The sequence below is a fragment of the Tursiops truncatus genome, chromosome 15 (genome assembly GCF_011762595.2).
Source record: "Tursiops truncatus isolate mTurTru1 chromosome 15, mTurTru1.mat.Y, whole genome shotgun sequence".
Lineage (NCBI taxonomy): Eukaryota > Metazoa > Chordata > Mammalia > Artiodactyla > Delphinidae > Tursiops > Tursiops truncatus.
Genome location: NC_047048.1, coordinates 72376467 through 72404086, shown reverse-complemented (window position 1 = coordinate 72404086; position 27620 = coordinate 72376467). Strand labels below are relative to the sequence as shown.

Below are 27620 nucleotides of genomic sequence, written 5' to 3'. Positions count from 1 at the left end.
GACCCTGGGTATTTAACCTCTCTGTACCTCAGTTTCCTTTTCTGCTAATGCGGTAGTGATGGCTGCAGCCTCCTGTCCAGGGTTGTTGTGAGGCTTAACTAGGTCTCCATGTTGTTAATCTGAATGACTATTCCTGCCTTTGTTGTTGTTGAGCCCTCTCTAGTGGTCATCCTCTGGCAGCGAGGGGATGTGAGGAAGCACAACCAGAGCGCATGAGACATGCTCCCAGCTCTCAGGCCCTTTGTATCAGACATGCAGCATCACAGAGAGACGGTCACCTGCTCCTGACTCTAGGGACGTAGGGTGGGGGAGGGCAGGCATTGGGGCAGTCCAGGAGCGGCGTTGGGGGCGGTCAACTCTCCCAAGGTGCGAGTCTGATCTGATGGGTTATTTAAATATTTTTACATCAAGAGAGTATTAGCTAATGACCTATGCTAAGGAGCTCATCAACAACATGTGGACAAACTTCTCTGTTGAAGATTATACTCAGTTTGAAGATGCCGACTTGCCAGCACTTGAAAAAAAAAAAGAAGAAGCCAAAATAATGGGTGCCAAAGATTACAGTACCTGAGCCTTTTCAAATGATGATTAGAGAGCAGAAGAAAAGAGAACATGAAATCTAAATCAGATATTGAAATGGCACGCAAACTGCTCAAAAAACAAGAAGAATCAGAGTGTAAGAAAAACTTCGGAGCCAACCCAGTTCCTGCATTCGTGTTTCTCCCCCTTTATCATGATATAGTCAAGCAAAATGAAGAACGGAGGAGGTGTACGAAGGAGAAAAACGAAGAAGCTCTTTTGGCCTCGCAAAAGCCGTTTAAGTTTATTGCGAGGGAGGAACAGAAGCGAGCAATTTGGGAAAAGCAGCTGAAAGACTTTTTTAAGTCTAAAAAGAAAACAAACCGATTTAAAGCCAGACCTATACTTCGATCTACTTATGGTTCAACTATCAATGGCAAGTTAACAGAAGAAGAGCTCTGTAGAAACATTAGGACGCAGCAGAGAACCCAAGACTTTTTACAGAATTCATCCCCTCTGCCTTGTAGTCCAGCTCGCAGAAGTTATGCTACAAGGAAGCCCAAGTGTCCTGAACAGGCTGAAACGTCCAAGTGTAAACACAACGTTAGGTGCCAGGCTGCTGATTCTGAAGACCGTCCTGAGAGATATCAGAAACATCATTCAGAACAGAAGCGTCCAAAACCCCTGACAGTCTGTGAACCATTGACCTTCATGCAGCCTCACGTGCATCCACTAAAAGAGAGAAAATCTTGTCAGATATTGAAGCAGGTGAAGAAAATTTAAAAGAAACATGTTGGCCTTATCTGTCTCCAGGGTGCAGGTCACCCGTAAGAAGTATAATCGCAAAGTCTGTGCCTTGTAGCTTCAACCCTCCCATGCCCACGGTGTCCTCCAGGGGAAGAGAACAAGCCACAAGAAAGAGTGAAAAGGAAAGGATGAGAGACTACCGACGAGAACTAGAAGAAAGAGAAGAAAAATTAAAAAACAGGCCGCTGCCGTTTGAAAGAGTTGCTCAGAAAAATGCAAGAATGACAGCAGAAAAGCATTATTCTAACACCTTAAAAGCGCTAGGAATATCTGATGAGTTTGTTTCAGGGAAAGGCCAAAGTGGAAAAATATTTGAGTACTTCAGCAATCAAAAGATGAAAAGTTTCACTGAAGATAAAGAAAGCTTTAATGAAGAAGAAAAAATAGAAGAGAGAGAGAATGGGGAAGAAAATTATCTTACTGATACCAACAGCCAAGATTCTTACAAGGAAACAGGTGAAGCTGATGAAGGGAGTGGAGAAGAGAACTGTGTTGACGAATAAAACTGAATCAGTCAGCAGGGTCTCCTCTCTGTGCCCCTGCTGTTGTTGGCAGCATCGGGGGTCAGGAGCTGCGCTTGTGCTGTTAAGGACATCTATAGGAATCCGTCTGATATGTGCAGGTCTCTTGAGCAAAGTCCTCATGTAGCCTGAAAAGGCCGAATCCAGCTGATGGGTGATTTGGTCAGTTGGAGTCAGGCTTTGTCTATTCAGTTTTTAAAATCACTACCTATGGTCTGTTTGCAACTTTGATCTTCTATTTTTTTTTTTTTTTTTTTTCAGTATGTGGGCCTCTCACTGCTGTGGCCTCTCCCGTTGCGGAGCACAGGCTCCGGACACACAGGCTCAGCAGCCATGGCTCACGGGCCCAGCCGCTCCGCGGCATGTGGGATCTTCCCAGACCGGGGCCTGAACCCGCGTCCCCTGCATCAGCAGGCGGACTCTCAACCACTGCGCCACCAGGGAAGCCCCCTTACTTCTATTTTTAAAAAATGTTTGAGAATCACAGCTGTCACAAACTGATTAGGTATAAAAATATACATTATTTCATCATTTTGGGTGGAAAAAATTGCTTAGCATTGAGAGCAGAGGGGAGTATTGGCCTTTGGTGAATTGTTTGAAAAAAACGTTCTGGAAAGCATGAATCAATACATATTTTAAAATTGTAAAAAAAAAAAAAAAAAAGGAATGTATTAGCACAGTGGTTGTTCAAGAAAGATTGACTGAGCACCTTGTGAGTGCCAGGCCCCGATCTAAGTGCTGGAGACAAAGCAGCGAACAAGACGCAGTCCCTGTGTGGCACGTACAGCCTAGCTCGGAGAGGAGACGTGGAAAAATAAGTGAATACACAAACAATGAAATACACCATCTAATAGCAGGTAGAGAAGTGCTATGAAAAAAAGATGAAACAATTTAAGAGATAGAAGAATGAGATGGGGAAGAGGCAGGCGTTCTACGCAGGACAGGGAAAGCATCGCTGGGGAATGACATCCATTCCCCATTTATGACATTTATTTATCCAAATAAAGCAAGCCAGCCTTGGAGCCGGTTAAGGAAAGGGCTCTCCAGGCGGTGGAACCAGCAGCTGCAAAGGCCTGGAGGCAGGGCGATCCCTGTCCCGTTGGAGGAACGGCAAGCAGACCGAGTGTCGCTGGAGCTCAGTGGGTGATGGGCAGTGTGGCAGGAAATGAGGCCTGGGAGAGAAAGAGTTGGGGCCAGCTCAGGTATTTAAATGGAAGAGTGAGTGAAGAGGTATTTAAATGGTGATTTTGAACAGTAATCTTTAAAATCATTACCAATAGAGCCATTTCTGGGGCCGCCTTTCCAATCCCCAGTATGGTGTCTTCCTTTCTGGGCTCTGATACTTCTCTCTGGCCCCCTCCATCCATAACTAGCCCCCTGCCCCTCACCCCCAGCTCCTTCCACAATTCTCTCTCCCACACTGGCTGGCTTTGGCAGAGACTCAGACCTCCAGCTCAGCCTGGTCAGCAGGAAGTCACCCTCAGCTCTGATTCTGAGTAGAATCCTAACCCCCGGGGCTGGGTATTTCCTTTGGTCGGATGAATAAACTCAAGAGAAGGGGGCTGTAGAGACCACTGAGGGAAGAGATCAACGGGGTCTTGTGAGCAGGGCAGGGTGAAGGAGTCCCCCAGACTTCTCCACCAGAAAGAAATTGGGGTGATAAAGATGCCTCTTTGGGTTCTAAATCCACCATGTCTCTTCCCCCAGGACCTCCCTCCCTCCTTCAGGTCACCGGGACCCCGAGGCCAGGGGACATCTGGAGTCCATTAGAATGGCATCAATCCCACACGGGGATGTTTTGACTGGACCCTTGGATGGATTTCTTGTACATTAACAGTGTTTATTTTCCAATAAAGATTCTGAAGTCAAGATTGCTGCCCTGGCCTCTTCTAAGGGGGGGAGAGGAGCCGGAAAGCCTGCTCTGCTGACCCAAGGGTCCTTGGGTCTTCCAATGAGGATGGTGGAAGCTTCGAGATGTGGTATATCACCTTGTAGGTGGTCAGAACCCAAGACTGAGCCCAACCCTCTCATGATACGTAGTCTCTGTTGTAGCTATTCAGCGGTGCCCCTGCAACACAAACAGTCACAGACAATACAGAAACCAATCAACAGGGCTGTGTGTCGATAAAACTTTATTTGTAAAAACAGAGGGGCCACAGTTTGCTGACCTCTGCCTTGTGGTATCCCTATGCTTCCCAAAAGATCTGGGGCACGGTATGTGATCAATAAGTATTTGTGATCAATAAATATTTGCTGATTTGATGAATGATTCTTGCTGTTCGGGAGCTGTGAGACCTTGAGCAAGTCACTGCCTCTTTCTGAGGCTCCATTTCCTCATTTGTAGAACAAAGAGGTTGTACCAGGTGAGTTGTGATAGTCTATGAGAGTAAACCCACGGTATTTCTGCATTATTTTCTTATCTTAAAAAAGTGTCGTGTGTGTGCGTGTTCTGCAGGGATTTATACATTTTCTTGGTGCCCTTCTTTGATCAACTTCCTATCACTATTTCTTCATCTAAAAGGTCTGGTCATAAATTACTGTGGGCCTCTGACCTTCACAGTTCACAAGGGGACAACTGAGCCACCTTCCTGGCCTCTGGTCTATCTTCCACAGCGATGTATTATCAGGACTTCTAGTCATAAGTGACAAAAACGTAAGTGACTGAAGCATAAAGAAAATTTATTGGCTCATGAAACTAAAAAGGCCATGTATAATATGGCTTCTAGCACATTCCAGCATGAAACTGTGAGGAGTCTGAGATCTCTACATTCAAACCTGGCCTTCCAGACATATTTGTCAAGGTAGGAGGAAAAATAAAATGCTTAGCTTTGTTTATACCTTTTCCATATAAGGCATGGGGTATGTGGGCCTCCATTTATACTCTTGTCCTGGGGCCCACAGATGAGCTGAAACCGGATGAGCCGGCCCTTGGCCACTGAGGATGGCCCGAGAAAGGCTGCTCATGGCTCTGGCTGGGGGCCGGGCAGCAGGTGGCTTAGCAGCGCTCTCTAAAAAGGGACTCAAAAGAAAGTCTAAGTCTCGGGGTTATTGTGAGAAGCGAGTGAGATAACGTGTACAAGCGGGCTTTGAGAAATCCTATACAACGTCAGGAACTATTATTATTACTGGAAGTGATTAGAGGCGGACGTGGTTTCATCACCCTCCTGAGAGATGCTGCCTGAAACCCAGAGGATTCTGGGAAATGCCTGACCCAAGGTGAACAGAGAAGGGCTGTGTGCAGACGGGAGATAAAGCAATGGGCTTAATGTGGCGGGAAATCTTAGGAGCTCCGTAAATATTTAGCTTGCCAACCAGATGTCAGCAGAGCTCTACCTGTGCTAGAAAGTTCTGGAAAATGCAAGCCGAGTGCCCTGGTATCTAGCCTGAACCTGTCAGAAAAGAAAGGGGTCTTCTCTTTGCTGTCCTGCCCCCCATCCCTGGGAAATCATGATCCAGATAAGAGGCTTGGAGCTGTGGGCAGAGGTATGTGGAGAATAGTGCAGACAGAGGAGAGAGGACAGATAGAGGTGGAGGAGGTGGGAGGAGAAGAGGAGAGAAGAGGGTGGCCAGAGGGAGCAGAGTGGAGATTCCTAGAACTTTAGAGCTGGAAGGGAGTCCACAGATGCTGCCCAACCCCCCAGGAAGTGGATGCTCAGAGAGGTCGAGCAGCCTGCCCAAGGTCACACAGCTCAGCATTGGCCTCCGAAAAGAAAGTCACCAAGGGAGAGTGGTCTGTGGCAAGTGAGAGATGGGGGTGGTCAGAAGACCGCAAAACTACTCCAAACAGACCCCCAGCCGCAGGGTCAGCCAAGCTGGGGGTTGGGGTGGAGTGGTAAGGAACGAGGGCAGGAGCTAACAATTACGAAGCACCTGGTCCGTGCCAACCTCCACGCTGGGCCCTTTTCTTATTGATGGAGCTCTGTCCTTCAATTATTCTTGGTCCACAAACTCAGGTAATTTTTTGCTTTTTTTTATTAAGCAACTTGCCTTTGGTCTCCAGAGAACTGCAGGGAAAGCCAAACTCAGTCCTTCCTGGTGCACCCATCCAAGTCCTGTGCAAATATCCTGTGGTCTGGGATAGCTTGAGTCATGGGAGGCCATTCTTACCCATCCACAGTCCCCTCCTGATGAGGCGTCCTGTTCCCATACGGTCCCTTCGGGATAGGAAGCTCCAACCACTCACGTGAAGGTTAAGGTAAGATTAGGGCCTAAATTCCCCAGGTGGACTTCGCAGCCATCAGCTCTGAGGGGCAGAGGTCAAGGGCACAGACTCTGGAGCCAGGTCACCTGGGTTCAAATCATAGCTCTACCACTTATTAGCTGTGCAAACTTGGCAACTGGCTTAACCTCTCTGTGCCTCTCTATGAAATAGAGATAAAAAGTTATGGTGAGGGCTTCTCTGGTGGTGCAGTGGTTGAGAGTCCGCCTGCCGATGCAGGGGACACGGGTTCGTGCCCCGGTCCGGGAAGATCCCACATGCGGCGGAGCGGCTGGGCCCGTGAGCCATGGCCGCTGAGCCTGCGCATCCAGAGCCTGTGCTCCGCAACGGGAGAGGCCACAACAGTGAGAGGCCCGCATACCAAAAAAAAAAAAAAAGGTTATGGTGAGCAGTGAATGTGAATGAGTGAAACCATTTAAGGTACTTAGGATAAGGCCTGGCATAGAGTATGCACTCAGTAAATGGCAGCTCGTACTAGCAAATGCCCCTTTTCTCTTTCTTTTGCCTTGGCCTCAGAGGACTCAGTTCTCTCTCCTCATCCTCTGGGGTACTTAGCAATGGGCGGTCCCACTGGGCTGATATGGATAAGAACACAGAGCCACTGGGAGGACCTCATGGCATGAGGCACGTGGAGGGTTTAGCATGGCACTCCATTTTCATATTTATTATGATCACCGTTGTGATTCTGGTAACCTCCACAGCGGCACTCAGAAGCACCTGCCCCAGTACAGGAGAAAGTGCACAGCAGAAGTGCAGGGGTAACTGGGTATATGACACTGAATGGCTGGTGCAGAGGAGGTGGAAGAGGGTAGGTAGGGAGGGGTGGGAGGCAGGGAAGCGGGTGGGGGAGGGTCTAACTCTCCTGGCCTCCCAGAGTCCGGCCCTGCCTTTGCCAGCTACTGGCCCTCCCTGAGGCCTTACCTCTTGCCAGACTGGACCCCCCAGCTGGCTTGCCTGGCCCCTGGTATCTCTCTGACCCTCTTCTCTCTACCCTCCCCTTGCACTGCTGCTTCTCACTTGATCAGATTGTCTATGACCTTGGCCAAAGCTCTCGAGTCAAACCAGATTCCAGGTTCTGGTGTTATTACTCCCATTTGACAGGTCAGGAAACCCAGGTCCACACGAGGGGCCATGATTTGTCCTGGATCCCACAGTGAGGCAGGGGCAGGATGCAGACTCCAGTCTCCCACATCCCAAGCCCCTTTCTGGCAAGAGAGGCTGCCTGGGTGATGGGTGAATGCCCAGAGTCTAGACCAGTGGGCCTCACTGATGACATTGCCCTTCAGAGAACATCTGGCAATGTCTGGAGAGGTTTTGGTGTCACACCTGGGGGACAGGGGCGCCCCTCCCCCTACAAAGAGTTATCCAGCCCCAAATGACTATAATGCCAAAGCTGAGAAACTCTGGTCTAGATTCACATGCAGCTTTGAACCTTGCACCCGTGATTTAACCCCAAGTTCCTCTAATGTAAAATGGTGATAATAACACCACCAAGCTTGTAGAATTTGGGGAGGGTTAAACGACCTAATGCATGTAATGAGCCAAACCTGGTGGTTGGTGGAAAGTGAGTTTACTCTAATAAATGGGGGTGCAGGGGTGGGGATGGAGGAACCGTGCAGCAGTGGGGTTGGCTCCTGACAGCGTCCCGTAAACTAAACTCCAGGACGTGCAAAGGAAGACCGCAATCTCCCAAACCAAACCCAAGGGGCACACTTGTGTCTAATAGAATTTTGAGTTCCTCCCCACCCCCTGCCGTCAGCATTTGAGAATTCGAGTGTTAATTTAAAAGGAGAAACTGCATTACCTGTTCACCAGGCAGATCTGAACTTCCATTTTAATTTGCCTTCATTATCTCTCTTTCTTATTAAGAACAGTAAATCTGTTTTGTGTTTTCATTATTCCATTAGCTGGAGGAAGCTCATCAGTAATGTGGGGGAACTGCCAATATAAATAGCACAATTTTCATGCAGGCGAGGCAATAATTGACTTAAATCGCTGTTCTGTGGAGGCTGCAGCTCACAATTAGAGAAAGCGGCATGATTTAAAAACGAGTTACAATTGATTGGATTTCAGGGGAAACCAGGTTTGGAATGTGTTAATTGCATTCCGCCTAAACACCAGGTCTAAATGAAGCAGCCAGAGATTTAGGGAAATAACAAAATCTTCTCTAGAAATGGCCCCAAATTGCTTAATAGCATAGGAAAGATCTGATTAAGATAGGAGGCTAATGGCCTGCTGTATTTCGGGGTGACGGGCTGAATTCTTACCTTAGAAACTGCTCCAGAGAAGAAGTAACATACATCAGTCTGTTGTATGGCCTGGCTGAGTTTGGGGAGCAGATATCAGTGGCATCTCCTTCCTGTTAGAACCTAAGTCTGACTATGTGCTACCTCTGCTCAAAGCCCACCAGTGGCTTTCATCTCATTCCAGGAAAAGCTTAGTCCTTACAATGGCATGCCAGAGTCTATGTGATCCGTCCTGTAAACTTGCTGACCTCCTCTCTCACCAGGGTGACCAAGGTCCTTCACTGGCCCCTGCCTATGTCTCTACTCTCATCTTGTCTCTTACTGTTTTTCCTCCCACTCAGCCACCCAGAATTACTGAAAGATCCCTGATGGTCCCATGCTCTGCTGTGCCCCAGAACCTTTGCCTATGTCGTCCCTGCCTCACTTACCTGGTTAATTCCTAAACTGTACGCAGAGCTTACTTGGTTCATGCCCCTCTTCTCCTTAAAGTTCCTAGAAATTCAGAGAAAAAGAATTAGTGGAAAACTTGTTTTATGTGATTAGCTACCCAAGCACCCCCCAGGTTACTGGACCTTTCCTCTCATCCCCTCTACATACAGAAATGGGAACAGACATGTTTATATACAATGATTCTGCTTCCTGGTCACAGCTGATTGGTCCAAAGGTGGCCTTGGATCCAAACTGGACTAATCAGAGTTCTTCCCTGGGAATTTGGAATGTGACCTAAGGATTTGGAATGTGACATAAGGATTTCAATCTCAGCCTGGATGCATTTTTATGTCTTTCTCTTTTGTACCCTCTTTTTCTTTCTTTATCCTTTTGCTTAATTTCCTCTTTATACATAATTTTACATGGGTTAGTGTGCAGTTTTTAGTACAGTGCTTGGTTCCCTTGTTCCTATTTCCTCCCACTTTCACCTGCATCACCCCTGTAACCAAACATGAGATTAACCCAGGTTAACACCTCTTAATGTATCATTTCAAAATACCCTGATTTGTCCTTATATTTTTATCTATGTTTATATTTATGTGATACATGCAAATATATGCAAGTGGTTGGGATTTTTTCCAACTATTCTTTGTTGTACAAAAATGGGATCTGCACACTCTTTTCTGCACCTTGTTCTTTTTCTCTTATTTAAGAATATCTCATAGAAATCTGTCCAGGTCAACTGATGAAGCTCTTCATTCTTGCAAATGGAGGCATGTTGGTCTGGTTTGAGGATACACCGTAAGGAATGGCTATTATTCTCTGAGTAGAAGCAGAGAAAGTGGATCTAAAGACAGAGAACGAAGCAGGGACTCAGAGAGAAACAGCAAGACAGATGCCTTCCGCGTCTGGGCTGGCATAGACCCGACCTGCCACGAGCCTTCAGATCCGGGAGACCCCACAGCTTCTTTATGAGAAAGTGGCCCTGTCTGGGTTTAAGCCAACTCAGTGGGTATCAATTGGTTGTAACAGAGTCTTAACTAATGCAGGTGAATTAGGCCTGATGCTTTATGACTATTTGGGGCTCGTTTGTTCCTTGGGTGGTGAGAGTGGGATTAGCCAACTCCTCAGTTAATGACATGTTATCATAATTGGTCCAGACCAGTCCCAGCCCTTGACTGACTTGTTCATTTCTGTGTCTATTCACTTTTAGTCCATCCTCCACTTTCACCTCCTACCACTGTCAGCTGTCAGCTGTGCTTTTGTCTTTTATTCTGTATTGATTGTGCCTAAAATATGCAAGCATTGCTTTGTGGGTATGAATTTTAAAATTATATATGTGGCATTATGGGATCGACTACTTTCCCTCTTTTCGTTCGTTTTGTTTTTCACCCCAGGCTCAGAACGCTGGATCAGTCATCCTCCTCAGCTCGTCACATTATCATCCTTGGTTATGCAAGGTCCAGGTTTTGTTCTAGAAATCCATTTAGTGCCTCTCATCTCCACTCCCCACTCCCTTTCCTCCCTTTAGCATGTTTGAATGTTCCCTGTTTGTATGCGTGATTTTGCAAAACATGTGTGATTGCTTCGTGTGCATCTATTTCCAGCTTCTGTAAACGGTATTGCAGCGTGATTTTAGACCTCCCTGTGCTGTGTATGCACATCCGGGGCATTGTTTGTAACTGTCTCATCATCTTCCTTGGTGTGTATCTGGCATATTTTCCTTACTGTCAAAGAATAATTCAGAGACATTTAGTTAGTGAGTTGCCTGCTGTTTAATTCTCACATGAGGAAGACTCACATTCGTAGAGGGCTTCAAGGAACAAAGGCAAAAATGGAATTTGTAAGAGAGAGGAAAGAAAACAAACTGCAGGCAGACTGGAAACAGTGATTCTTGTTTATGAGAAAGAATCTCGCAAGAAACAGTGACTCTTGCTTTTGCAGGGGCAGCGAGACATGGATTATTATCTGGCATCTAGTGAAGAGGTTGGTTTTTTTCTCTTTTCTTTTCTTTTTTTTTTTTTCACTGTGCCACACGGCATATGGGATCTTAGTTCCCCGACTAGGGATCGAACCCGTGCCCCCTGCAGTGGAAGCATGGAGTCTTAACCACTGGACCGCCAGGGAAGTCCCGAGGTCGGTTTGAAATTGTCACTGAGTTGTCAACTAGAGGAAGCAAAGAGCCATTTTGGCTGCTCATGGATTTTCTGAAAACCTGGAGAGTATGATTGTGGAGCACCTGTGACAGGCTGTCTCTGACCTCGAGCATCTTTCCATCAGCACCTCCGTCCTGTACGGCAGGGCGGCCACCATCCTCCCACGGTCACCGGGGAGGAACACTCAGGTCCCATCTCCTCAAGCCATGCTGACACATATATCCAAACATGCGTGTCCTGTACAAGAACCTCACTGGACTATGCATTCTCAATAGGTGTGATATTTCCCCATGGGGGCAAGAATTGATTCTTGGGGGGGCTGGGAAAATATAACCCTTTAAAAACTCTGTGCTAAAATATACATGGCACAAATTTACCATCTTAACATTTTTTTTTTTTTTGCAGTACGCGGGCCTCTCACTGTTGTGGCCTCTCCCGTTGCGGAGCACAGGTTCCGGACGCGCAGGCTCAGCGGCCGTGGCTCACGGGCCCAGCCGCTCCGCGGCATGCGGGATCTTCCCGGACCAGGGCACGAACCCGCATCCCCTGCATCGGCAGGCGGACTCTCAACCACTGTGCCACCAGGGAAGCCCCCATCTTAACCATTTTTAAGCATACAGTTCAGTGGCATTAAGTACATCACATTATTGCCCTACCATCACCACCATCTCCAGAACCCTCTTTATTTGGTAAAACTGAAACTGAATTCCCTGGTGGTCCAGCGGTTAGAACTCTGCACTTCCACTGCAAGGGGGCACGGGTTCGATCCCTGGTTGGGGAAAAAAGATCCAGTAATCTGCACGGCACAGCCAAAAAAACCCAACAGCCCTGGAACTCTATCCCATTAAACAATAACTCCCCAGCTGCTCCCTGGCACCTACCCTTCTACTTCCTGTCTCTATGAGTTTGACAGCTCTAGGTACCTCCTATAAATGGAATCGTACAGCATTTGATTTTTTGTGACTGGTTTATTTCACTTAGCATAATGTCCTCGAGGTTCATCCGTGTTGTAGCCTGTGTCCGAATTCCCTTCCTCTTTTAGGCTGAGTAACATTCCATGGTAGGTCTAGACCACATTTTGTTTATCCATTCATCTGTCAATGTATGCTTAAAAGTCTTAACTCTTTTTATGTATAAAGCACAGCTATACCTACAGCACATAAACTCATATAGTATATATAGTATCCCTGTGGTATTAAAATTTCACGGGGGTGGGCACTTAGGAAAAATGCCCCGAAAGGCTCCTTAGGGAATAATAATGACTATTGACATTTGGACCAGATAATTCTCTGACGTGGATGACTGTCCTATGCATTGTAGGATGTTTAGCAGCGTCCCTGGCCTCTACCCATTAGATGCCAGTAGCAGCCCCCTGCCCACAATTATCAGAGCCAAAAACATCTCCAGACATTGCCACGTGTCCCCTAGGGTACAAGAGTGTCCTGGTTGAGGATCCCTGCTCTGGGCTTTCGCCATGGGGCAGGTTGCCCTGTCCGAGAGCATGTACACACTTACGTTCTCGGAGTGCCGCCACGTGGCTCTCCGAGTGACCATCCTGCGGCCAGCAGGGCCGAGCATCGCTGTTGGGGAGAAAGCTTTGCAGAGGAGGCTGGCCAAGGCGTATGGTGGCCCCGAGGCTGGAGGGCAGAAGCCTCATCAAGTTGGGCACAAAAAGCCCGGACTTCTTGGCACAGAGTCCCTGTGGCCTCTGGGTCACCTTTCCCAGCCGTGTGACCAGGGCCGGCCAGGGCCCTCTTCCCGTTCCTGGGTGTCAGGCTCCAGAGGGCGCCTTGAATGGACAAAGCTCAGGTGTTTCCTTCTAACAATACCCGCCACTCCTCACCAGCCACTTTCTCACCCTTTCTGAGCACACCTGCCCTTCCACACCCCCAGGCCTTTGTAAATATACATTCATTCCTTTAACCAACAAGTATTTATTAAGCACCTCTTAGGTGCCAAGTACGGTGCTCAGCTCTGAGATATGAGCGTGAATAAGACCGGCCAGCTCCCCACCCCAGCCCCACCCAAGAGATTTCAGAAGCCTGTCGGTGCTCGGAAGGCTGCACCCCATCCAACTTGGGCAGTCAGGGAAGGAATTCTAGAGAAGGGACGTTGAACCTGACATCTCTGGTGTGAGTCCAACCTGCTTCCACACCCTCTGAGTAACGGCGACAATTATAACGACAATGGTGTCACCCTTGGTTGACTACTTACCATCTGCTGTCACTTCTTCTTCCACCTTCCAGTGGGTCCCTGCTCGCTGGATGAGAAGCCAGGGTCCTTGGCGACTTCTAAAGTCGTACGTCATCTGCCGCTGACCTCGAGTTTCTCCTAACTCATCTTCTAGCACTTTCTTTTCGGTCACTCTGCTCTTTCAAAAAATCACTTGCTGATCTTTCGAACGCGTGAAGCATACTTCTGCTGCAGCGTCTCTGCACGTACGTTTCAGGTCGCCCCTTTCCTCACCTCCATCAGGTGAGGTGCTCAATCGTCACCTTCTTGTCATTCTATCCACCATCATAATCCTTCTTGCCAATTCCTGTCTGGGAGCACTGCTTTCTGCTCAACCCTCTCTATCATATCCCATGTTTTATGTATTTATGTGTGTATCTTGTCTGCTGGTCTCTCCTTGTAGAGATTAGATTCCAGAAGAGCCGGGATTTACGGATCACGTTCCCTGATGTACTCCCAGCATTTGCCACAAAGCCTGGCACCTAGTAAGTGCTCACGAAATGTGTCTAATCAATGAATTGCATGTCCTCTTCACAAAAGCCCTAGGAGTTCAATCAATACTTCTTAAAATTTAACATGCATACAAATCACTTGGAGATCTTGTGAAAACACAGATTCTGGATCGGTGGGTCTGGGCTGGGGTCCAAGGTCCTGCATTTCTTCAGACTCCCAGGCAGTGCTCTGCTGCTGGTCCTCTGCCACATTCTGAGCATCGAGGACTCAGCTACGATGACCGGCATCTATGCTACAGATGAGTAAAACCAGCTCAGAGAGGTTAATTACATCGCTAAAGGCGCCCAGCTTTGAGAGGTAGGCTGGGTTTGAAGTCTGTCTGACTCCCAGATGTTAATGGATCACCCTATCATACTGCAGACCCCAAGGTGGAAAAGTGTCCCCCAGGTGCTTGCAAAACTGAACTTTCCCTGAACACTGCACGTGAGAATATTGTGGGTACCAACTCAGGACCAGCACAGTGAGGCCTGTCACGTGGTGTGACCCCCAGCCTGACCTGGGATACTTTGCTCTCTCTCCATGCTCTCTGTAAGCTCTCAGTTGTGCTGGGATTTGGGGTGTATGCGTGTGTGTGCGTGTGTGTGTGTGTGTTGGGAACCTTCCAGAGAACTTTCTTGGCTTATTGATCATGAAGGGAGCTCTCTGCAGGCCTAACCTTGCACTTGGTTGAGTGTAAGGTGGTAAACTTGATAAGCAAATTGGGGAGGAGGGGGGAACTTGCAGCATCATCTCATCAGAAGGTCAAGGGCCCTGATCTTCTCCCTTTTACTGGTTCCCAGAGCTCCATCGGAAACCCCGGAGAGAAAGGCAAAGGTGACTTCTAGTGCAGAGCCTTCTGATGCTTTCGTGCTGTCTAAACTCAATATCGTAGAGACTTTTCAATGAGACGCTCTCACATTCTCGCTCAGCTCTTACCGCCGGCTGATTCCCGAGGCCGCTGATTCCCAAATCTAACTAGCTTCACCCATGATCAAAGCACCGTCTCTCTCGTTCGGTCAGATCTGTACCACAGCCCGCCTCCCGCCCTGGGACCCACCCCAGCCGCGAGCTCCTGGGCCATCACTGCTTTTCCATTCCCTCCAACATCGACGCCAGCCGAGCTCTCCCCCCAAACCCGAGAACAGGATCCTGGTTCTGGTTTCTCTCACGAGCAGGCCCGTGGTTAAAGGCAGGTGAAGTCTGGAAGATTTGAGAGGTCATAAACTCAATGCCTAATGGAGCCAGGCAGGTAATGTAAATAGCAAAGGTGGGTTAGGTGGGACGGTGGTCCTGGGAGAGCTCGGGTCAAGCTTCTAAAAAGGCAGCGGAGGCCACAGCTCTACGTGAGGGGAAGCCCTGTGTGGCCAGATCTAAACTCCTGTGTGAACACATATTCACAGGAGCTCTCCCGATGTTTAAAGTTTGCAGGGGTCAAGTCAGCAGGCGTGACACCCAAGTTCAACACATGAGGCCCACCAGTTTGCAGTCTGGGCTTAGAAAGCTGAGGATATGGAAGCTAAGAGAGATCTGTGTCAGTCAGGGTCTGAGGAAGAAATGGGGACATAATTAAAGAGGGTCCTTTGAAGGGAGGTTTCTATTTATTATACAAAGCTGGGCAGGGTGGAGGGAAACCGGAAGGCATAGTGCCCCTGACATAGAGGTTCTCTTGTCACCCAAAGGCCTGGAGACATGAGGGGAAGAGAAGGGACGGGAACCTGGTTGGAGAGCCGTGTGCAGAGGCCACTTCCCAGGGCCATGACCTTGGGTAGGCGGAGGCAGAGTAGAGCTCCTGACCTCACTCTCACGTCTCCCTCCCACCCTGCTAAGCCTCCCTGTTGGCCAAATCCAACCGGATCCCACCCAGCTGTGGGAGCCCATTGGCAGAATCCATGCAGGTGGGCCTCTTGGGCAGAGAGTAGGGTGGACCAAGGTGACGTCATCTTAAGACCCCATGTCATGGTCACACCTGGCAATTACCATAGCCAAGGCCATGCCCTTTGACCAGAGGAATAGAGGCCTCTGTGTCAATGTCACCTCTCAGCATTTCTGTATCATTTAGGCTTGTGTTGCCAGCCTATTCTTGACCTTCAGATACAGCCCATTCTGTGTCTTCCCAGCTGCCACCTTGGATCCTTTTGACCTGGACTCTGATTTTTAAGGTGCTACAGAAATAGAAATGAGCTTTGATGTCCAACATCCCGAGTTCAAACATTGGCTCTGCTGCTTACCAGCTGTGTGATGCTAAGTGAATCAGCCAGCTTCTCTGAGCCTCAATCTGACGTCTGTAATGATGCTAAGGGAAGAGAAGGCTCCCTTCCTTACTGGTCATTAAAGGCTTAGAGATGATGGTCAGATGGTACTAGTACAGTGCCTGCAACTTCACAGGAACTCAGTCAATTTAGATGCTATTATTTTTAACATTACTATTACTCCTCTTTATTTGCTCCAATGTATATCTTGGTTAATATCATCTCTCTGTGACCTATACTTCCACCTGGCTCCTCCCCAGTGCTCAGGTTACCTTTCCTTCCAATTCATCCTGGGCTCCTTTCTCCCTGGAATGCCCTCCCAACTAGAGGGCATGGTTCCGAGCTGCAATCTCGAATCCCACTGCTAGGACAAAATTTTCTTTCTTGCAATTACTCACTTAGTCAGATTACTGACATCAATTCTCTCACCTGCAGAAATCTCCCTGATTTTGACCCAAGGAAAGAATCTGAAATCCAGCAAGAGTATAGTACGTGAAGCTGTTCATTTCTGTGTTATTCATCATTCTGAAAAATTAGAAACAGTCGCAATGTACAGGCATATGGGATGGGCTGAGCAGGATACAGGATGAGGGCATATCTTGGTGGCAGACTATTTAGCCTTTAGAGGTAATATTCATGAAGTGTTTGTAATAACACAGAAAATGAATGCAATATAATGAAGTGAAAAAGCATAATTTGAAATTGGAGTTGTATGTGAGGGAGCTGCATGTGCGCCCATTATATGCAAGTAAAGTCACCCATATTTTCTTAAAAAGGGGTCTCTTTCTGCTTTGCAAATAAGTTCATATGTATCTTATCTTTTTTAGATTCTACATATAAGCAATATCGTATGATATTTGTCTTTCTCTGTCTGACTTACTTCACTTAGTATGATAATCTCTAGGTCCATCCATGTTGCTGCAAATGGCATTATTTCATCCTTTTTTACGGCTGAGTAATATTCCATTGCATAAATACACCACACCTTCTTTATCCATTCCTCTGTCAATGGACATTTAGGTTGCTTCCATGTCTTGGCTATTGTAATAGTGCTGTCATCAGCATTGGGGTGCATGTGTCAGAAAGAGACTCACAGACATAGAAAACAAACTTTTGGTTACCAAGGGAAAGTGGGGGAGGGATAAACTAGGGGGTTGAGATTAACATATATACACTACTTCATATAAAATAACCAACAAGGACCTACTGTATAGCACAGGGAATAGCACAGGGAACTATATGCAATATTCTGTAATAACCTGGAAAGAATATGAAAAAGAGTACATATATACATATACACACACATATAGATAACTGAATCACTGTGTTGTATACCTGAAACTAACACAATACTCTAAATCAACTATACTCCAATAAATAAATAAATAAAAAGGAAAGAGAAAAAACTTATTTAAAGAGTGCAGGCAATTCCTCTAATTTAATGACAATTTGCCATTAACTGAGTGTGGAGTGAGAGGTGAAACTCTGGGGGGACAGCTTTCGGTCCCATTTCTCCTGAGAGCATCTCCCCCTGAATTAGCATCACAGTCTGGCAGCTCAAGATATGTAATTCCCAGGCAACATGCGTTTTAAAAGCAAGCCAGCTACTCCCTGTGTAGACAAAACCATTTGGGAGCAATTTAGCAGGTTTCATGGGCATTTTTGCAGTTTCTCTCCAGAGGCATTTTTCTTGATAACCTAACCCTTGTGTACAGGATGACTCCACTGCAGAAATGAAAACAAAAGCCAATATATACCAAAAAAATTTAAGCAAGTACACCAAAATACTATCAGTGGTTGACTGTGAAGGAGAAGTGTGGGTGATTTTTTTTCTACCTCCTTCTTTCATTCACTGACAAATATTTACTGAGCATCTACTGAGTGCCAGACGCTATTCTATGCACTGAAAAAAAAAGCAGTGCATAAAAAATTGCAAAAATCCTTGATGGGTAGAGACAGTCAACGAACACCTAAGTTAAGTAAAATATAGAGCAGGTTGGGGCTTGGCACGTGCTTGGGAGAGCCAAACAGAGCCAGACAGGGGGACAGGAAGTGCTAGGTTTGGGGTGGGGGGTTTGAATTCAGGTAGGGTGATGAGAAGCCTCATTGAGAAGGTGACAGCTGATGGGGAGGAGAGGAGGGAGTGAGGATATTTGGGAAAAGAAGGTTCCAGGTAGAAGGAGCAGCAAGTGCTCACATGTGTAAAAACCTGCCAGGGGCCAGTGGGACTGGAGCAGAGAGCATCAAAGCTCATTTCTTGGACCTTTGCACTTGCAGTTACCTCTGTGTGCGATGCCTTCTCCAATTGCCCTCCTCTGGCTTTCTCCTTCTCAGTCTTGAATTTAAAAAATCAAGTGGCTTGCTGCACTTCCTATGTTCTCTCTAATGAGAGTATAGAACTTGTACCATGGAAATAAAAGCCCTTTATTATCTTTACAGGAAGTGAAAAAGGGAGAGGCAGGGAGAGAGGGAGGGAAGACACCTCTTTTCTGGCCCACGGACAGCTGATGGTTTTCTCTTCCTGATCAGTTCTGCATCTGCACAGTGGACCACTTGCCGCGAGACTTGAGCATCCCTTCGAGTCGGCCTTTCCCTGGGTTATCACGTGGTCAGTGTGGGAGATGCCTCCAGTCTCAGGACTGCGGGCTGCACCCCCTCCTTCTCTCAGCCCGTCGCCAGGAGGAGCAGCAGAGACGAATGTGAGCACCTCACACCCTCCAAGGGCACCTGGGGGTGATGCCAGCCCTGGGAAGAAATCACCAATAAAGATCTAAGGTGCTGAGCTTCCCTGGTGGCGCAGTGGTTGAGAGTCCGCCTGCCGATGCAGGGGATACGGGTTCGTGCCCCGGTCCGGGAAGATCCCACATGCCGCGGAGCGGCTGGGCCCGTGAGCCATGGCCGCTGAGCCTCCGCGTCCGGAGTCTGTGCTCCGCAACGGGAGAGGCCGCAACAGTGAGAGGCCCGCGTACCGCAAAAAAAAAAAAAAAAAAAAAAAAAAGATCTAAGGTGCTGATAAAGAAGGGTTAATCCGTAAACTTTACCCGAAGGGAAGAAAAATTGTTTTCAATTACTGGTAGCTGAAAACAAAATAGTGGGAAATCACAAATGACAATCTTTTTAAGGCAGCCCTGGGGCCACTTCCAGCTGACCCTGTGCATTATCCTGGCAGGGAGATTTTTTACTCTGCTGCTCCCTCCCGTGTCCTTAATAGCGTAAAATAAAAAGATTTTAGATAAGATTTCATTCTGTGCATCAGTTGGCAAACCACATGAGGCTTCCTGGGGCATTCTGGCCTCAACCTGATGGAAATTATTATTTTTTAAATGAGAAGATCGATACTGAATTGGATCCCATAGCAGAAAGCACATACAAAGGATTTCATTTCAACTGGAAATCTCTGGCTTCTTCTGTGCTTTGCTTAACCCAGTACTGGCCAGTGTCTCAAGCAAAGGATGGGAAACAAAATTCAAAATCCTTGTCATCGCTGCACAGCCAGGAAGTTCTGACCTCTCACTAGTTTTCCACATTGCCCTCTGTTCTGTTCCTTAAACCGAACTAGGGCAACCCTTGGACCTTTGCACTTTGCAGACCTTTGCAGTTACCTCTGTGTGCGATGCCTTCTCCAATTGCCCTCCTCTGGCTTTCTCCTTCTCAGTCTTGAATTTCAAAAATCTTCAACTTCAAAAATCACCTACTCAGGGAAGCTGGACTTAACCACAACCTTCTCCCATTGTTCACCCTCTCAGGTCCTTCATGATGTATCACCAACCATAATTACATTAAAATGTGTTAAATGTTTCTGCTACTTCTGCAGAGTCGGGGCACATAAATGTATAGCCATCCCTCAGTATCCTGGGTGGGCTGGGAGTGGGGGAGTGTGGATTTGGTTCCAGGACCCGCTGTGGATACCAAAATCCCCAGATGTTCAAGTCCCATAGTGAGCCCTCCAGATTCACGGTTTCGCATCCGCAGATTCAACCAACCTTGGATCCGGTATTAAGTTTGCTATCGGCGGTTGGTTGAATCTGCGAATGCGGAACCGTAGATACCGAGGGCTGACTGTATTAGTTAATTTCAGTCTCCACTTTAGTGGCGGCCGGTTGTTCTAATCAAGAATTTATTCTCCACAGGTGATCCACTATCAAGGCATCAGAGACCACACTCCAGAGGCAATGACTTTGATCAATACCAGAAACTTTGCTAATTGACACCATGAATGTTAGACGTAAGTGGTCATTGGTGAAAGTCGCAGCTGATGATTAGCAAAGTGGATGTTAGAATGTGTGCTCTTCAGTGACTTCAGTGCTACTCAAGGTAAGCGGATTGGAGAAAATATTTTACAGTAGCTCCCTGAGCTTGTATGAACAGGGTTTAAGAATCCAGGGCTGTGCTGATACAATAGCTACAAGCCACACTGTGACTATTTCAATTTCATTGCGAACTAACCGAAGTTTAAACAAAATCGAAAATTCAGTTCAGTTCAGTTACACCAGCTGAATTTCAAGTGCTCAGCCATGTGGCTGGGGACTAGTGTATTGGACAGCACAGAATAGAAGATTCCTTTGCTGCAGAGAGTACTATTGGACAGAGTTGATCTAGGGGGTGGTACCCTTTACCATCCTAAGTCTGATCCCTAAATGGCTTTGGTTCTGACCCCCATGGATGTTAGACAAACCTGCTGCTGGAATATTGTTGCCTTTGCCCCCGTGAGCCTTTTGTGCAAAGCATTTTCTGAGCCTCAAAAAGGACAAGGATCCGGCAGTCCATCAAGCTTCCAGACTGGCTTGTATGACTATTTTCTGCTGCCTGTTAATACATAATAATTTGTGCAAACTGGCTGTGGTCTGAGATTTACTTTTATCAAAACCTGGATGCCAGTTGCCAGCTGCTCCATTTATTCTTGTATTCATTCAGTAAAGATTTATTGAACATCTACTATGTGCCAGACACCTTTCTGGGTGTTGGAGACATGGCAGAGAACCATACAGTTAAGTCCTTGCTCTCATGCAGATTACATTTTTGGTACTGCAGGGGTGGTATAGACAACAAGGAAACCTACAAATGAATATCCTCTTGTCAGCTGGCGATAAGCATCTTGAAGACGGGCAGCCTGATGACGTAGGAGCTGGATTGGCAGGGCAGGGGTGGAGAGAGTATTTAGTGGAGCACACAGGACACTATAGCAAAATCGCTGTCCTTGATGCTGGATTTCCTCCACTTAAAAGCTCCCTGCTGTCCCCTGGACTCCCAGGCTCCCAGACATCCACTCTGGAAGGAAAGTGGAAGTTCCTTTCCCCTGAACTCTACCACTAACTTGCTGTTACCTTAGCAAGGTCACTGGCCCTCCTTGGGTCCCCCTGAGTTTCCCAGTCTGTAAATTGAAGGCGTTAGACCTGCTGACTTTCAAACTGTGAGCTGAGACCCATTGAATGAGTCACACGATCAAGTTGGGGGTTGTGACCATCATTTAAAAAAAGGAAATAGAAAATAGCAGAGTGTGAATAGCAGAGCATGGAGAAGGATGAGTATAGTTTCCTATAACTTTCGTGTGCCCATGTGCTGGAGCAGGTACTGGGTCACCATGTAAATTTTAGCTCTTGTTGTGGGCCGCTGTCAAAGAATTTGGAAAGTTCTGCACTAGATCACCTCTCCTGGCCTTCTGATTCTAGCAGACTACGAATCCAGCGTTCTTAGCCCAGGGGACCAGACAATTTAACAACATGCTCACGAGCAGAGTGGAAATTGAATCGGGGAGTGTGTTCTGAGCAGACATCGCCTACACTTTTATGACTCCCAATATGCAAAAATCACATTAAGGCTGCATTTAAAAACCAGGACTATTGCAGGAGGCTCGGTATTTCCTGGGGATCTGTTCCTGCACTTCCACCCACCACGGTCTGAAACTCTGAAATCCCTCTCTTGGGGGTCCAGCCTCTCAGCCTCCCTTCCTCCCATGCTTTCTCTCCAGATGAGTTCTTTCCATTGTCCTCATTCATTCATTCACTCACTCACACACTCATTTATTCGGCCACTGAACTCCCGTTTCTTGAGTGCTGCTACGGGCCACACACCGTTTTAGGTGCTGGCGATTCAGGTGGAGAACAGAACGATGAGATCCCATTCTCACGGGGTTTATGGTTGGGTTTGGTGGCGGGTGTGGCCGGTGGAGGGTGAGACAGACAATAATCAGGACAGCAAATCAACGACGCCCTTCAGGAGCTATGATAGAAATCAACAAGATGATGGAGGCAAGGGTGACAGGAGGGGAGGGGAGGCCACTTCTGACAGGGTGACCAGGGAAGACCTCCTTAGGGAGATGATATTTGACTTGAGACTTGAATGACCAGACGGAGTCAGGGGAGAGGGACAGTGCAACAGAGAGAGGGGACACAGAGTGCAAAGGCCGTGAAGCAACCCCCACTTCTCCCACCTGGCTCCCTGACTTCCCGGTAGCTTTGTACCGACTTCATCTGCCTTTCTGCCTAGACTAGATGCATGGTGAGTCATTTGAAAGATGGAACTCAATGGCCCTGATCCCTCTCCATCCCACGGCCTTTGGGACTCTTAACATATGTTATCTTGTTAATCCTCTCAATGACCCTGGGAGGCAGCTCTTATTTATCCCCATTTTCCAGATGTAGAAACTGAGGCTCAGAGAAGACATTTGATTTGCCCAAGATTATACAGTTTATATGGTGGTGGAACTGGGGTGGAAGCCAATTCAGCCTGATTTAGAAGCCCATAGAATAGGTTTCAGCTGGAACCTAGTTGCTGGTTGACAAATCCTTAGTCTCCTCTTATTGAACCCCTGTGCCTGTTGGGTTTATCTCCTTTGCCTGTTCTGATCAATTCCTCGTGGTTGCTGGAAGCTCACTGTTGACAAGAAATGGGAAGCTGCCCCTGAGTGCAACATTCATTCACTCAAGAAAGATTGTTAGGCCCCTACTGTGTGCCAGACCCTGTTTTAAGCATTGAGTGTTCCCTGGCAAACAAAACAGTCCTCGTGGAGCTGGCATTCCAACGAAAAGACATAAACAATAAATTAAATTAATAGGGAAATCAAAATCTATGTTAGAAGGTAAGAAATGCAGCAAGCATGGAAAGGGGAATGCTTGTAGTTGTAGATAAAATAGTTAAACCCGATTCTTCCCATGGCCAGCTCCTCCTCAGCCTTTGAATCCCAGCTCAAGGATCACCTCCTCCAGAAAGCCTTCCTTGACTGCCTAACGTTGTCTGCTGCCTTCCCACACCATCTGCCTCCCCCAGTTTTATTTTCTTGCCCTTATCAGACACAATCTATGTATTTGTTTATCACGTGTGCTTACCCTCGTTAGAATGGAGACCCAGTGCCTAAGCTGTGCCTGGCACGTAGTATGCGCTCAATAAAAATATGCGGAAGGAGGGGAAGAGCTCTCAGACGAGGAGGAAACAGAGGCTCAGAGAGATGTTGTGATTTGTGTGGTCATACAGCCAATAGGCAGAGGAGCCAACTCAGCTGTGAACTTCAAGCTGTCTCAGTGACTTGAGGACAGAGGCGCTAAGGCGCTCAGCCTGGTCTGGCACACACAGCGTCTCCAAAGTACACGCTTGGACTCGGCCTAGACCTCGGGAGCCCAGCAGATCCCAGCGCGGGGCTCAGGCTGATGATTCAGCTGCCTGTAATCCCACTTCCCTGCGTCCAGAGAAATGGTTAAGCCCATTTGAGAAGGGCTTAATGGCCCTTGCTAATCAGCAAACCAAGAAGTCGGCCCTCCTGGCCTCAGCACTAGCAGGAGGCCCAGCCAACAGCACAGGGAACCGAGGCATCTCTGCAGACAGACTGGCTGGAGGGCCTGGAACATCACAGATGGCTGGGCTCTGCCCCAGAGCTTAGAGTTCACTGGGGCCCAAGAACTCACCTTGCCAACAGGGGCCCCGGCTGATGCTAAAGCTGCCGTCTTGGGACCTGACTTGGAGCAACACTGGCCTGGAGGATGGATGAATTGAGGCAGGGTCTGTTCCCGAGCACAGGGGAGAGAACCGGGCAGGCTCACACAAGGCCCGGCCCGGATGCCTCGGCCATTTTGCTGGGTCCCTCCTCTGCCGGCACTTTCTTGTTTCTTTACCATGAACAGTACCAACTGCCCTCCAGGGCTGGGAACCACTCCCTCTGGGGCCACTTGGGTTCCTGCTGATTCAAGGGAGTTTGAGACACATAAGGCTGCTAAGAAGGTCTCGTGGAGGACAAGCATCCTTGGTGGCCCAGCAGAGCCTCGTTCCTCCACGGAGGTGCAGCTTCTAGCAGGCCCCTAGCCTGGAATTGTCTCTGGAGCTGGGCCCTTTCGCAGATGGTCGCCATCCTTGGAAGAAGAAGAGAGGTGGGTCATGGGAGACAGGGTCACATACGGTGGTTAAGTTGATCCTTAAGCCTAAAAGATAGAGTTCAAAGAATCCCGATGCTCTCACTTCCTGGTTGTGTGACCTTAGGAAGGTTACTTTATCTCTATGAGCCTCAGTTTCCTCATCTGTAAAGAAGGGCAATAAGAGCTATTTTCTGTGTTAATCATCCTGTTATAATAAGAGCTATTTTCTGTGTTAATCATCCTGTTATAGAGCATCTACTCTGGGGCAGGCAGGGTGCTGGGCACACGGCACTGAGCGAGACAGACAAATATAGCTGCCCTTGAAATCCCACTTTCTAGTGGGAGAGAGGGCAATTTTTAAAAAGAATTAAAGTATAATATTACGATGTAAGGAGGAGAAAAATGCTATGAATGTGGGAAACACTAAAGGACAAACAGCCCATTATCTTCAAGAGAAAAAAACAAGCATACACAAAAAAGAAGGGGGAACCTGTAGATTAAAAGATTTAAGGGGCAGATTAGCCATTCACAATATGTGTACTTTTTTGAATACTCCTTTGAACAAATAAACTGTAAAACTAATTTAGACTATCAGGAATATTTGAACACTGGATTTTTGGTGACACTACGGAATTATTCGTAATGTTTGAAGTCATGTTGATGGTCTCGAGGTGATATTTTTAAAAATTCTCATTTTGGTGATATTTACAAAATGTTTATGGGTGAAATGACATGATGTCTGTGGTTTGCTTCAAAATCACCCAGTGGGGTAGGTGAGGTGGGCCATCAATGAAGGCAGCTGGACCAGGAGTTGGGGCTCAGAGGCGGGTATGTGGGGTCGATCTTACTGTTCTCTCTACTTTGCTTGGGTTTATAAGAAAATGTTTACAGAGAAAGAAAAGTCCTGCTCTGGATAAAGCTGAGATCTGTCCGCTCCCCTGACCATGGTTGTCTCTTGCTGGGCGTCTGCAGCACCCTTCTGGCTCGTCTCCTCCTGTCTCCACAAAGCTCCAAGGAAAAAACGTGAAGAGCGCGTCACCGCTGTGCGAAGACCCCCAGAGATATCCCCCTGCTCTTAGAATGAAGCCGGGCCTCCCCTCTGCGGCCCCCCGGGGCTCCCCTGGTCTGGCTGCCGCCGGCTCTCTTCTCGCCAACGGGCCTCCAGCCCACTGCCCCTTCCCAGCTCGGTCTCCAAAGGTGCCAGGCGTGTTCCTGGCGGAAGCACTCATCTCACTGCTCCTTCTTCGCCAGCTGACTGCTTGTGGACATCCAGCTCAAGGTCCCATCCTCGGAGACGCCGTCCCCGGACATCGCCCTGGTTGTTCCCCTCCCCCTCCCAAACTGCTCCGGATATGAAGGGACCCTGGGTATCGTCTATCTTCCCAGACCTTGGCCTCCATTCCCCCCACTGTGCACAACACAGCCTGGCACACAGTAGGCGCTTAAAACCCGATGGTTGAGTGGACGCCTACATCCACCCCAACGCCGCCACTCAGTGCCTACAGGTGGTATGGAGAGCTTGTTAGTGGAAAAACCTTCTGATATGACCTTAGGTGAAAATCCAGGCCACAGGATCATGCCTCTGGGGTGATTACACCTGTGTTGGAAAACTAACAAAACAAAACAAAAAACGTAAACAACTTTGCTCGAGAAAAAGACAGAAGAAAGTACTCACTATTGAAATTTTAGCTGCTGCTGGAGGTGGGACTATGGATAGTTTAGATCTCTTTGTTCTTTTTTGTTTTGGCCGCATTTTCTTTAAGGCACGCCTATTTCCTTTATCAGGAAAAAGCTGTTAGTGGAGAGGCAGCAAAGGACCTCTTGCGCCCTCTGCTGTTCCTCATTGGATACTGCCGTGCAGCTCCCGGGTTCTGCCCGAAGTGGCGCATTTGGGGGTGCTCCACCGAAGTTCGGAAGCAGGTAGAAGTGGATGAGAAGAGGGATCGTGACAGACTCGGCCATCCCCTGGGAATCTCTCCAAATTCCCTGGTGCCCTCACCGTCTGTGCAAGGTCCCCAGGACTCCACCCCCCACCTCTCACCCCTCCTTCAACCTGAATGAGCCCCTTCCTCCAATCTCCTCCACCTTCCATCCCCTGATGAGTCCAATGGCGGGAGGCACAGGAGCGTAGCAGGATCAGGCTTTCTGGCTGAAATCTTGACGTGACCCGTCGTTCCTGTGTGTCACTGGACATATTAATTAACCGCTCTGGACCTCAGTCTCACCCATACAATGGGACAGTGATAAGTCAGGGTTTCTTGGCCTCAGCACTATTGACATTCTGGGCCAGATAATTCTCTCTTGCGGGCGCTGTCCTGTGCGCTGGAGGAAGTTTAGCAACATCCCTGGCCTCTACTCACTAGATGCCAGCGGCACCCCACCCCCTAGTCACAGCAACCCAAAGGGGTTCCAGCTAGTAACAAATGTCTCCTGGGGCCACAGTTTCCCCTGGTTGAGAACCACTGCACTCTTGGTTTCTATTATTACACCCAACACCTTGCTACAGTTCTCTGCTGGTAGAAGGGGCTCAGAAAATACCAACATGAGTTACTAAAGAATAATTTGGGGATTATCTGCTCTAATAAGAAAAAGAGGGAAGAAAGCATCTAAGACTCCCTCCTCCCTGCCCGTATCCCCACCCACCCCAGCTGGCTGCTGCATGCATGCAAGGTGAGCTCACATTCCTGGTCCCCCAGAGATGTCCCCTGCCCCTGCCTGAGCCGGCCCCAGGCTGCAGAGGTGGGCTGGGCCTCCCAGACCCACTTCGCGCCGGGCCTGTTGTGCTTGGCGCCATCCGCGGGCCTCCACAGCAAGGAGAACGTATTCAATTAACCTAGAAAAACAATAGCAGAAAGGGTCAGAGTTATTGTGAAAAAGGAAAAGTGGTGAAAAGATTCTGGCGAACAGGTCCCCGGTGGGCGTGGGTGGATAAGAGAGGCCAAACAGCTTGACTAAACTGGGAGAGCCCTCAGAGGTGCGGAGGCATTGGTGTCCCCCTCCAGGGGACAGGGACAGCTAGGAAAACAAAGACTTGCTCCATTTCCTGGCCTGTGGGCCTCCCATCTTCGAGTGTGGAGGCAAGAAAAATACAGTGGGATCCAAGTCTCCCTGGGTTCCTCCCAGGCTGGAGCAGAGAAAGCCAGGAGATGGGCTCAGAGAGTGCTCGCAGGGTTGGGGGTCCCGCTAGGGGTCGGGGGAGTGGGATTCTTACCTCCGCAGCTCCTGGGGCGAGATCTTTCTATTCTCAAAGCCTGGAACCAGAGATTCGAATAGAGGAGCGTTCTCACTGGAGCAGCCTCCTGCTGTGGGTGGAGGGGTGCAGGGACCCTGGCCCCGGGGAGGGTGGCCTCGGATGTTAACAATTAACAATGACTCTCAGGTCCTGAGTGCAGATTAAAGGGCCCGGCG

The 27620-nt window shown here is 48.2% G+C and overlaps 1 long non-coding RNA gene and 1 pseudogene across 1 annotated transcript; one reads left to right on the top strand and one right to left on the bottom strand.

Annotated features, from left to right (window-relative positions):
- Positions 1-424: 424 nt before the first annotated feature.
- LOC101319746 (protein FAM161A pseudogene) lies at positions 425-1836 on the top strand (annotated as a pseudogene).
- A 16462-nt stretch (positions 1837-18298) lies between these two features.
- Positions 18299-26776, bottom strand: LOC141276616 (uncharacterized). The gene is made up of 3 exons (XR_012326512.1): positions 25888-26776; positions 23769-24209; positions 18299-18615 (listed from the first exon to the last, which is right to left on the bottom strand). It is a non-coding gene; the product is annotated as an uncharacterized lncRNA (long non-coding RNA).
- Positions 26777-27620: the final 844 nt, after the last annotated feature.